This window comes from Carcharodon carcharias, unplaced genomic scaffold (genome assembly GCF_017639515.1).
Source record: "Carcharodon carcharias isolate sCarCar2 unplaced genomic scaffold, sCarCar2.pri scaffold_1142_ctg1, whole genome shotgun sequence".
NCBI classification, from domain to species: domain Eukaryota; kingdom Metazoa; phylum Chordata; class Chondrichthyes; order Lamniformes; family Lamnidae; genus Carcharodon; species Carcharodon carcharias.
In genome coordinates, this window is record NW_024471000.1 from 10001 (window position 1) to 19354 (window position 9354).

At 62.8% G+C, this 9354-nt stretch overlaps 1 protein-coding gene across 1 annotated transcript in view; it reads right to left on the reverse strand.

The window, feature by feature from the left end:
• The window catches only part of LOC121275167 (ras-related protein Rab-2A-like), a gene marked incomplete at its 3' end in the record, with an annotated part of 18752 nt that extends 9527 nt beyond the window's left edge, over nt 1-9225 (reverse strand). The window contains exon 1 of the mRNA XM_041182585.1: nt 9141-9225. The remainder of the gene's footprint in view (nt 1-9140) is intronic.
• Between the last annotated feature and the right edge of the window lie 129 nt (nt 9226-9354).

The following is a 9354-nucleotide window of genomic DNA, read 5'->3' on the forward strand; positions in this document are numbered from 1 at the left end:
AGAGAGAGAGGGCGGGTGGCAGAGAGAGAGAGAGGGGGGAGGCAGAGAGAGAGAGGGCGGGAGGCAGAGAGAGAGAGAGAGGGCGGGAGGCAGAGAGAGAGAGAGGGCGGGAGGCAGAGAGAGAGAGAGGGCGGGAGGCAGAAAGAGAGAGAGGGCGGGAGGCCAGAGAGAGAGAGAGGCGGGAGGCAGAGAGAGAGAGAGGGCGGGAGGCAGAGAGAGAGAGAGAGGGCGGGAGGCAGAGAGAGAGAGAGGGCGGGAGGCAGAGAGAGAGAGCGGGAGGCAGTGAGAGAGAGAGGGCGGGAGGCCAGAGAGAGAGAGAGGGCGGGAGGCAGAGAGCGAGAGAGGGCGGGAGGCAGAGAGAGAGAGAGGCGGGCAGACAGAGAGAGAGGGAGGGCGGGAGGCAGCAGAGAGAGAGAGAGGGCGGAAGCAGAGAGAGAGAGAGGGCGGGAGGCAGAGAGACGCGAGAGGGCGGGAGGCAGAGAGAGAGAGAGAGGGCAGGGAGGCAGAGCAGAGAGAGAGGGCGGGAGGCAGAGAGAGATTGAGGGCGGGAGGCAGAGCGAGAGAGAGGGCGGGAGGCAGAGAGAGGAGAGGGCGGGAGGCAGAGAGAGAGAGAGGGCGGGAGGCAGAGAGGAGAGAGAGGGCGGGAGGCAGAGAGAGAGAGAGGGCGGGAGGCAGAGAGAGAGAGAGGGCGGGAGGCAGAGAGAGAGAGAGGGCGGGAGGCCAGAGAGAGAGAGAGGGCGGGAGGCAGAGAGAGAGAGAGCGCGGGAAGCAGAGAGAGAGAGAGGGCGGGAGGCAGCGAGAGGAGAGGGCGGGAGGCAGAGAGAGAGAGAGGGCGGGAGGCAGAGAGAGAGAGAGGGCGGGAGGCAGAGAGAGAGAGAGGGCGGGAGGCAGAGAGAGAGAGAGGGCGGGAGGCAGAGAGAGAGCGAGGGCGGAGGCAGAGAGAGAGAGAGGGCGGGAGGCAGAGAGCGAGAGGGGGCGGGAGGCAGACGAGAGCGAGGGGGCGGGAGGCAGAGAGAGAGAGAGGGCGGGAGGCAGAGAGAGAGAGAGGGCGGGAGGCAGAGAGAGAGAGAGGGCGGGAGGCAGAGAGAGAGAGAGGGCGGGAGGCAGAGAGAGAGAGAGAGCGGGAGGCAGAGAGAGAGAGAGCGGGAGGCAGAGAGAGAGAGAGAGCGGGAGGCAGAGAGAGAGAGAGAGCGGGAGGCAGAGAGAGAGAGAGAGCGGGAGGCAGAGAGAGAGAGAGAGAGCGGGAGGCAGAGAGAGAGAGAGAGCGGGAGGCAGAGAGAGAGAGAGAGCGGGAGGCAGAGAGAGAGAGAGCGGGAGGCAGAGAGAGAGAGCGGGAGGCAGAGAGAGAGAGCGGGAGGCAGAGAGAGAGAGAGAGCAGGAGGCAGAGAGAGAGAGAGAGAGCGGGAGGCAGAGAGAGAGAGAGCGGGAGGCAGAGAGAGAGCGGGAGGCAGAGAGAGAGCGAGGGCGGGAGGCAGAGAGAGAGAGAGGGCGGGAGGCAGAGAGAGAGAGAGGGCGGCGAGGCAGAGAGAGAGAGAGGGCGGGAGGCAGAGAGAGAGAGAGGGCGGGAGGCAGAGAGAGAGAGAGGGCGGGAGGCAGAGAGAGAGAGAGGGCGGGAGGCAGAGAGAGAGAGAGGGCGGGAGGCAGAGAGAGAGAGAGGGCGGGAGGCCAGAGAGAGAGAGAAGGCGGGAGGCAGAGAGAGAGAGAGAGGGCGGGAGGCAGAGAGAGAGAGAGGGCGGGAGGCAGAGAGAGAGAGAGGGCGGGAGGCAGAGAGAGAGAGAGGGCGGGAGGCAGAGAGAGAGAGAGGGGCGGGAGGCAGAGGAGAGAGAGAGGGAGGGAGGCAGAGAGAGAGAGAGGGCGGGAGGCAGAGAGAGAGAGAGGGCGGGAGGCAGAGAGAGAGAGAGGGCGGGAGGCAGAGAGAGAGAGAGGGCGGGAGGCAGAGAGAGAGAGAGGGCGGGAGGCAGAGAGAGAGAGAGGGCGGGGAGGCAGAGAGAGAGAGAGAGGGCGGGAGGCAGAGAGAGAGAGAGGGCGGGAGGCAGAGAGAGAGAGAGGGCGGGAGGCAGAGAGAGAGAGAGGGGCGGAGGCAGAGAGAGAGAGAGCGGGAGGCAGAGAGAGAGAGAGCGGGAGGCAGAGAGAGAGAGAGCGGGAGGCAGAGAGAGAGAGCGCGGGAGGCAGAGAGAGAGAGAGCGGGAGGCAGAGAGAGAGAGAGCGGGAGGCAGAGAGAGAGAGGGCGGAGGAGAGAGAGAGAGAGCGGGAGGCAGAGAGAGAGAGGGCGGGAGGCAGAAGAGAGAGAGGGCGGGAGGCCAGAGGCGAGAGGGCGGGAGGCAGAGAGAGAGAGGGCGGGAGGCAGAGAGAGAGGGGGCGGAGGCAGAGAGAAGAAGGAGGGCGGGAGGCAGAGAGAGAGAGGGCGGGAGGCAGAGAGAGAGAGGGCGGGAGGCAGAGAGAGAGAGGGCGGGAGGCAGAGAGAGAGAGGGCGGGAGGCAGAGAGAGAGAGGGCGGGAGGCAGAGAGAGAGAGGGCGGGAGGCAGAGAGAGAGAGGGCGGGGAGGCATAGAGAGAGAGGGCGAGAGGCAGCGAGAGAAGAGAGGGCGGGACGGCAGCGAGACGAGAGGCGGGACGGCAGCGAGAGAGAGGGCGGGAGGCAGCGAGAGAGAGGGCGGGAGGCAGCGAGAGAGAGGGCGGGAGGCAGCGAGAGAGAGGGCGGAGGCAGAGAGAGAGAGGGCGGGAGGCACGAGAGAGAGAGGGCGGGAGGGCAGAGAGAGAGAGGGCGGGAGGAGGCAGAGAGAGAGAGGGCGGGAGGCAAGAGAGAGAGAGGGCGGGAGGCAGAGAGAGAGGAGGGCGGGAGGCAGAGAGAGAGAGGGCGGGAGGCCAGAGAGAGAGGAGGGCGGGGAGGCAGAGAGAGAGAGGGCGGGAGGCAGAGAGAGAGAGGGCGGGAGGCAGAGAGAGAGAGGGCGGGAGGCAGAGAGAGAGAGGGCGGGAGGCAGAGAGAGAGAGGGCGGGAGGCAGAGAGAGAGAGGGCGGGAGGGAGGGAAGCAGTGAGAGGGAATGAGGGAGGGAGGGAGGGAAGCAGAGAGAGGGAGGGAGGGAGGGAAGCAGAGAGAGGGAGGGAGGGAGGGAGGGAAGCAGAGAGAGGGAGGGAGGGAGGAAGCAGAGAGAGGGAGGGAGGGAGGGAAGCAGAGAGAGGGAGGGAGGGAGGAGGGAAGCAGAGAGGGAGGGAGGGAGGGAGGGAAGCAGAGAGAGGGAGGGAGGGAGGGAGGGAAGCAGAGAGAGGGAAGGAGGGAAGCAGAGAGAGGGAGGGAGGGAAGCAGAGAGAGGGAGGGAGGGAAGCAGAGAGAGGGAGGGAGGGAAGCAGAGAGAGGGAGGGAGGGAAGCAGAGAGAGGGAGGGAGGGAATCAGAGAGAGGGAGGGAGGGAGAGAGGGAGGGAGGGAGGGAGGGAGAGAGGGAGGGAGGGAGGGAGGGAGGGAGGGAGGGAGGGAAGCAGAGAGAGGGAGGGAGGGAGGGAAGCAGAGAGAGGGAGGGAGGGAGGGAGGGAAGCAGAGAGAGGGAGGGAGGGAGGGAAGCAGAGAGAGGGAGGGAGGGAGGGAAGCAGAGAGAGGGAGGGAGGGAGGGAAGCAGAGAGAGGGAGGGAGGGAGGGAAGCAGAGAGAGGGAGGGAGGGAGGGAAGCAGAGAGAGGGAGGGAGGGAGGGAGGGAAGCAGAGAGAGGGAGGGAGGGAAGCAGAGAGAGGGAGGGAGGGAGGGAAGCAGAGAGAGGGAGGGAGGGAGGGAAGCAGAGAGAGGGAGGGAGGGAGGGAAGCAGAGAGAGGGAGGGAGGGAGGGAAGCAGAGAGAGGAGGGAGGGAGGAAGCAGAGAGAGGGAGGGAGGGAGGAAGCAGAGAGAGCGAGGGAGGGAGGGAGGGAGGGAGGGAAGCCGGAGAGAGGGAGGGAGGGAGGGAGGAGGGAGGGAAGCAGAGAGAGGGAGGGAGGGAAGCAGAGAGAGGGAGGGAGGGAGGAGGGGGGAAGCAGAGAGAGAGAGGGAGGGAGGGAGCAGAGAGAGGGAGGGAGGGAGGGAAGCAGAGAGAGGGAGGGAGGGAAGCCGAGAGAGAGAGGGAGGGAGGGAGGGAAGCCGAGAGAGAGAGGGAGGGAGGGAGGGAAGCCGAGAGAGGGGGGAGGGAGGGAAGCCGAGGTGAGGAGGGAGGGAAGCAGAGAGAGAGGAGGGAGGGAAGACAGAGAGAGGAGGGAGGGGAAGCAGAGAGAGGAGGGAGGGAGCAGAGAGAGGGAGGAGGGAATCAGAGAGAGGGAGGGAGGGAAGCAGAGAGAGGGAGGAGGGAAGCAGAGAGAGGAGGGAGGGAAGCAGAGAGAGGGAGGGAGGGAAGCAGAGAGAGGGAGGGAGGGAAGCAGAGAGAGGGAGGGAGGGAAGCAGAGAGAGGGAGGGAGGGAAGCAGAGAAAGGGAGGGAGGGAAGCAGAGAGAGGGAGGGAGGGAAGCAGAGAGAGGGAGGGAGGGAAGCAGAGAGAGGGAGGGAGGGAAGCAGAGAGAGGGAGGGACGGGAAGCAGAGAGAGGGAGGGAGGGAAGCAGAGAGAGGGAGGGAGGGAAGCAGAGAGAGGGAGGGAGGGAAGCAGAGAGACGGGAGGGAGGGAGGGAAGCAGAGAGAGGGAGGGAGGGAAGCAGAGAGAGGGAGGGAGGGGAATCAGAGAGAGGGAGGGAGGGAATCAGAGAGAGGGAGGGAGGGAAGCAGGAGAGAGGGAGGGAGGGAAGCAGAGAGAGGGAGGGAGGGACCGCAGAGAGAGGGAGGGAGGGAAGCAGAGAGAGGGAGGGAGGGAGGAAGCAGAGAGAGGGAGGGAGGGAGGAAAGCAGAGAGGGAGGGAGGGGAGGGAAGCAGGAGAGAGGGAGGGAGGGAGGGAAGCAGAGAGAGGGAGGGAGGGAGGGAGGGAAGCAGAGAGAGAGAGGGAGGGAGGGAGGGAGGGAAGCAGAGAGAGAGAGGGAGGGAGGGAGGGAGGGAGGGAGGGAGGGAGGGAGGGAAGCAGAGAGAGAGAGGTGGAGGGAAGCAGAGAGAGGGAGGGAGGGAGGGAAGCAGAGAGAGGGAGGGAGGGAGGGAAGCAGAGAGAGGAGGGAGGGAAGCGAGAGAGAGAGGAGGGAGGGAAGCCGAGAGAGAGAGGGAGGGAGGGAAGCCGAGAGAGAGAGGGAGGGAGGGAAGCCGAGAGAGAGAGGGAGGGAGGAAGCCCGAGAGAGAGAGGGAGGGCGGGAAGCCGAGAGAGGGAGGGAGGGAGGGAAGCCGAGAGAGGGAGGGAGGAGGGACAGCGAGAGAGGGAGGGAGGGAGGGAAGCCGAGTGAGGGCGGGAGGGAGGGAGGGAAGCCGAGTGAGGAGGGAGGGAGGGAAGCCAGAGAGGGAGGGAGGGAGGGAGGGAAGCCGAGAGAGGGAGGGAGGGAGGGAGGGAAGCCGAGAGAGGGAGGGAGGGAGGGAGGGAAGCCGGCGAGGGGGAGGAGGAAGGAGAGGGAGGGAGGGAGGGGAGGGCAGGAGAGGAGGGAGGGAGGGAGGGAAGGAGAGGGAGGGAGGGAGGGAAGCAGAGAGAGGGAGGGAGGGAGGGAAGCAGAGAGAGAGAGGGAGGGAAGCAGAGAGAGAGAGGGAGCGAGGCAGAGAGAGAGAGGGAGCGAGGCAGAGAGAGAGAGAGGGAGCGAGGCAGAGAGAGAGAGAGAGGGAGCGAGGCAGAGAGAGAGAGAGAGGGAGCGAGGCAGAGAGAGAGAGAGAGGGAGCGAGGCAGAGAGAGAGAGAGGGAGCGAGGCAGAGAGAGAGAGGAGCGAGGCAGAGAGAGAGAGAGAGAGGGAGCGAGGCCGAGAGAGAGAGAGAGGGGAGCGAGGCAGAGAGAGAGAGAGGGAGCGAGGCAGAGAGAGAGAGAGGGAGCGAGGCAGAGAGAGAGAGAGGGAGCGAGGCAGCGAGAGAGAGAGGGGAGCGAGGCAGAGAGAGAGAGAGGGAGCGAGGCAGAGAGAGAGAGAGGGAGCGAGGCAGAGAGAGAGAGGGAGCGAGGCAGAGAGAGAGAGAGGGAGCGAGGCAGAGAGAGAGAGAGGGAGCGAGGCAGAGAGAGAGAGAGGGAGCGAGGCAGAGAGAGAAAGAGAGAGCGAGGCAGAGAGAGAAAGAGAGAGCGAGGCAGAGAGAGAAAGAGAGAGCGAGGCAGAGAGAGAGAGAGGAGCAGACAGAGAGAGAGAGAGAGAGGGAGAGAGAGAGGCAGAGAGAGAGAGAGAGAGAGAGATAGAGAGAGAGAGGGAGCGAGCCAGAGAGAGAGAGAGGGAGCGAGGCAGAGAGAGAGAGAGGGAGCGAGGCAGAGAGAGAGAGAGGGAGCGAGGCAGAGAGAGAGAGGGAGCGAGGCAGAGAGAGAGAGAGAGGGAGCGAGGCAGAGAGAAAGAGGGAGGGAGCGAGGCAGAGAGAGAGAGGGAGCGAGGCAGAGAGAGAGAGAGGGAGCGAGGCAGAGAGAGAGAGAGAGGGAGCGAGGCAGAGAGAGAGAGAGGGAGCGAGGCAGAGAGAGAGAGAGGGAGCGAGGCAGAGAGAGAGAGAGGGAGCGAGGCAGAGAGAGAGAGAGGGAGCGAGGCAGAGAGAGAGAGAGGGAGCGAGGCAGAGAGAGAGAGAGGGAGCGAGGCAGAGAGAGAGAGAGAGGGAGCGAGGCAGAGAGAAAGAGAGGGAGCGAGGCAGAGAGAGAGAGAGGGAGCGAGGCAGAGAGAGAGGGAGCGAGGCAGAGAGAGAGAGGGAGCGAGGCAGAGAGAGAGAGAGGGAGCGAGGCAGAGAGAGAGAGAGGGAGCGAGGCAGAGAGAGAGAGAGAGAGAGAGAGAGAGAGAGAGAGCGGTAGAGAGAGAGGGAGTGAGGTAGAGAGAGAGCGAGAGAGATAGAGAGAGAGAGGGGGAGGTAGAGAGAGAGAGGGGGAGGTAGAGAGAGAGAGGGAGAGTGTGTGTCAGAGAGATGGACAGAGAGACACGGATGGTGGGAATTGGGAGGAAAGAGAAATGGAGAATGAGCAATCTGAAGATTGAAAGATCAGAGACTCCATCCCCTCACAACCAGCGCCCTGAATGCAGAGCTTGTTGCCGGGGTTCAGGTGCTCGAGACTCCCAGTAACCCTTCCAGCCGCAGGGCTCGGAGTAATGGTCAACCATGAACCCCCAAGCGAGGAGCGTCGGCAGAAAGGACCCCCGTGGTGACATCGCTCCCCAAACACAATACTGTCCTCATCCTCATCTGCCTGGGTGAGTTGCAGCTCCCACAACACTCGAGAAGCTCGACACCGTCCAGGACAAAGCAGCCCCCCAGCTCGATCGGCCCCCCCATCCACAAACATTCACTCCCTCCTCCACCACCGACACACAGAAGCAGCAGCGTGTGTACCATCTACAAGATGCACTGCAGCAACTCGCCAAGGCTCCTTCGACAGCGCCGCCTAAACCCACAACCTCTACCATCTAGAAGGACAAGGGCAGTAGACACATGGGGAACACCCACCACCTGGAAGTTCCCCTCCGAGTCCCTCAGCATCCCCCGACTTGGAAATAAATTGGCCGTTCCTTCGCTGTCGCTGGGTCAAAATCCTGGAACTCCCTCCCTAACAGCGCTGTGGGTGTACCTACACCACAGGGACAAAATCCTAGAACTCCCTCCCTAACAGCGCCGTGGGTGCACCTACACCACAGGGGACAAAATCCTGGAACTCCCTCCCTAACAGCGCTGTGGGTGTACCTACACCACAGGGGACAAAATCCTGGAACTCCCTCCCTAACAGCACCGTGGGTGTACCTACACCACAGGTACAAAATCCTGGAACTCCCTCCCTAACAGCGCTGTGGGTGTACCTACACCACAGGTACAAAATCCTGGAACTCCCTCCCTAACAGCACTGTGGGTGTACCTACACCACAGGTACAAAATCCTGGAACTCCCTCCCTAACAGCGCCGTGGGTGCACCTACACCACAGGGACAAAATCCTGGAACTCCCTCCCTAACAGCGCTGTGGGTGTACCTACACCACAGGGACAAAATCCTGGAACTCCCTCCCTAACAGCGCTGTGGGTGTACCTACACCACACGGACAAAATCCTGGAACTCACTCCCTAACAGCGCTGTGGGTGTACCTACACCACAGGTACAAAATCCTGGAACTCACTCCCTAACAGCGCTGTGGGTGTACCTACACCACACGGGACAAAATCCTGGAACTCCCTCCCTAACAGCACTGTGGGTGTACCTACACCACAGGCACAAAATCCTGGAACTCCCTCCCTAACAGCGCTGTGGGTGCACCAACACCACAGGGACAAAATCCTGGACTCCCTCACTAACAGTGCTGTGGGTGAACCTACACCACAGGGGACAAAATCCTGGAACTCCCTCCCTAACAGCGCGTGGGTGTACCTACACCACAGGGGACAAAATCCTGGAACTCCCTCCCTAACAGCGCTGTGGGTGTACCTACACCACAGGGGACAAAATCCTGGAACTCCCTCCCTAACAGCGCTGTGGGTGTACCTACACCACAGGGACAAAATCCTGGAACTCCCTCCCTAACAGCGCTGTGGGTGTACCTACACCACAGGGACAAAATCCTGGAACTCCATCCCTAACAGCGCTGTGGGTGTACCTACACCACAGGGACAAAATCCTGGAACTCCCTCCCTAACAGCGCTGTGGGTGTACCTACACCACAGGGACAAAATCCTGGAACTCCCTCCCTAACAGCGCTGTGGGTGTACCTACACCACAGGGGACAAAATCCTGGAACTCCCTCCCTAACAGCGCCGTGGGTGTACCTACACCACAGGGGTCAAAATCCTGGAACTCCCTCCCTAACAGCAACGTGGGTGTACCTACACCACAGGGGACAAAATCCTGGAACTCCCTCCCTAACAGCGCTGTGGGTGTAGCTACACCACAGGGGACAAAATCCTGGAACTCCCTCCCTAACAGCGCTGTGGGTGTACCTACACCACAGGGACTGCAGCAGTTCAAGAAGGCAGCTCACCCACCACCTTCTCAAGGGGCAATTAGGGATGGGCAATAAATGCTGGGCCCAGCCAGCGACCCCCCCACATCCTTGGAACGAAAAAGAGTTTTGAAACTCGCGCAGAGGCCGGGATTGGAGCTGAGGCACTTCCTGGTGTCTGTGGGAATTTTCAGGAGGTCACTTACCGATGGTGAGGTCGTGAACTGGCTGGAACCTCTTGTCTGTGAACTGCAGCAGCAAACAGGACTTCCCAACACCTGGAGGAGAGCGAGAGAGAGAGAGAGAGAGAGAGAGAGAGAGAGAGAGAGAGGGGGGAAGGGAAGGGCGATGGAGAGAGAGGGAGGGGGGTAAGGGAGAGAGAGGGAGGGGGGTAAGGGAGAGAGAGAGGGAGGGGGGGGT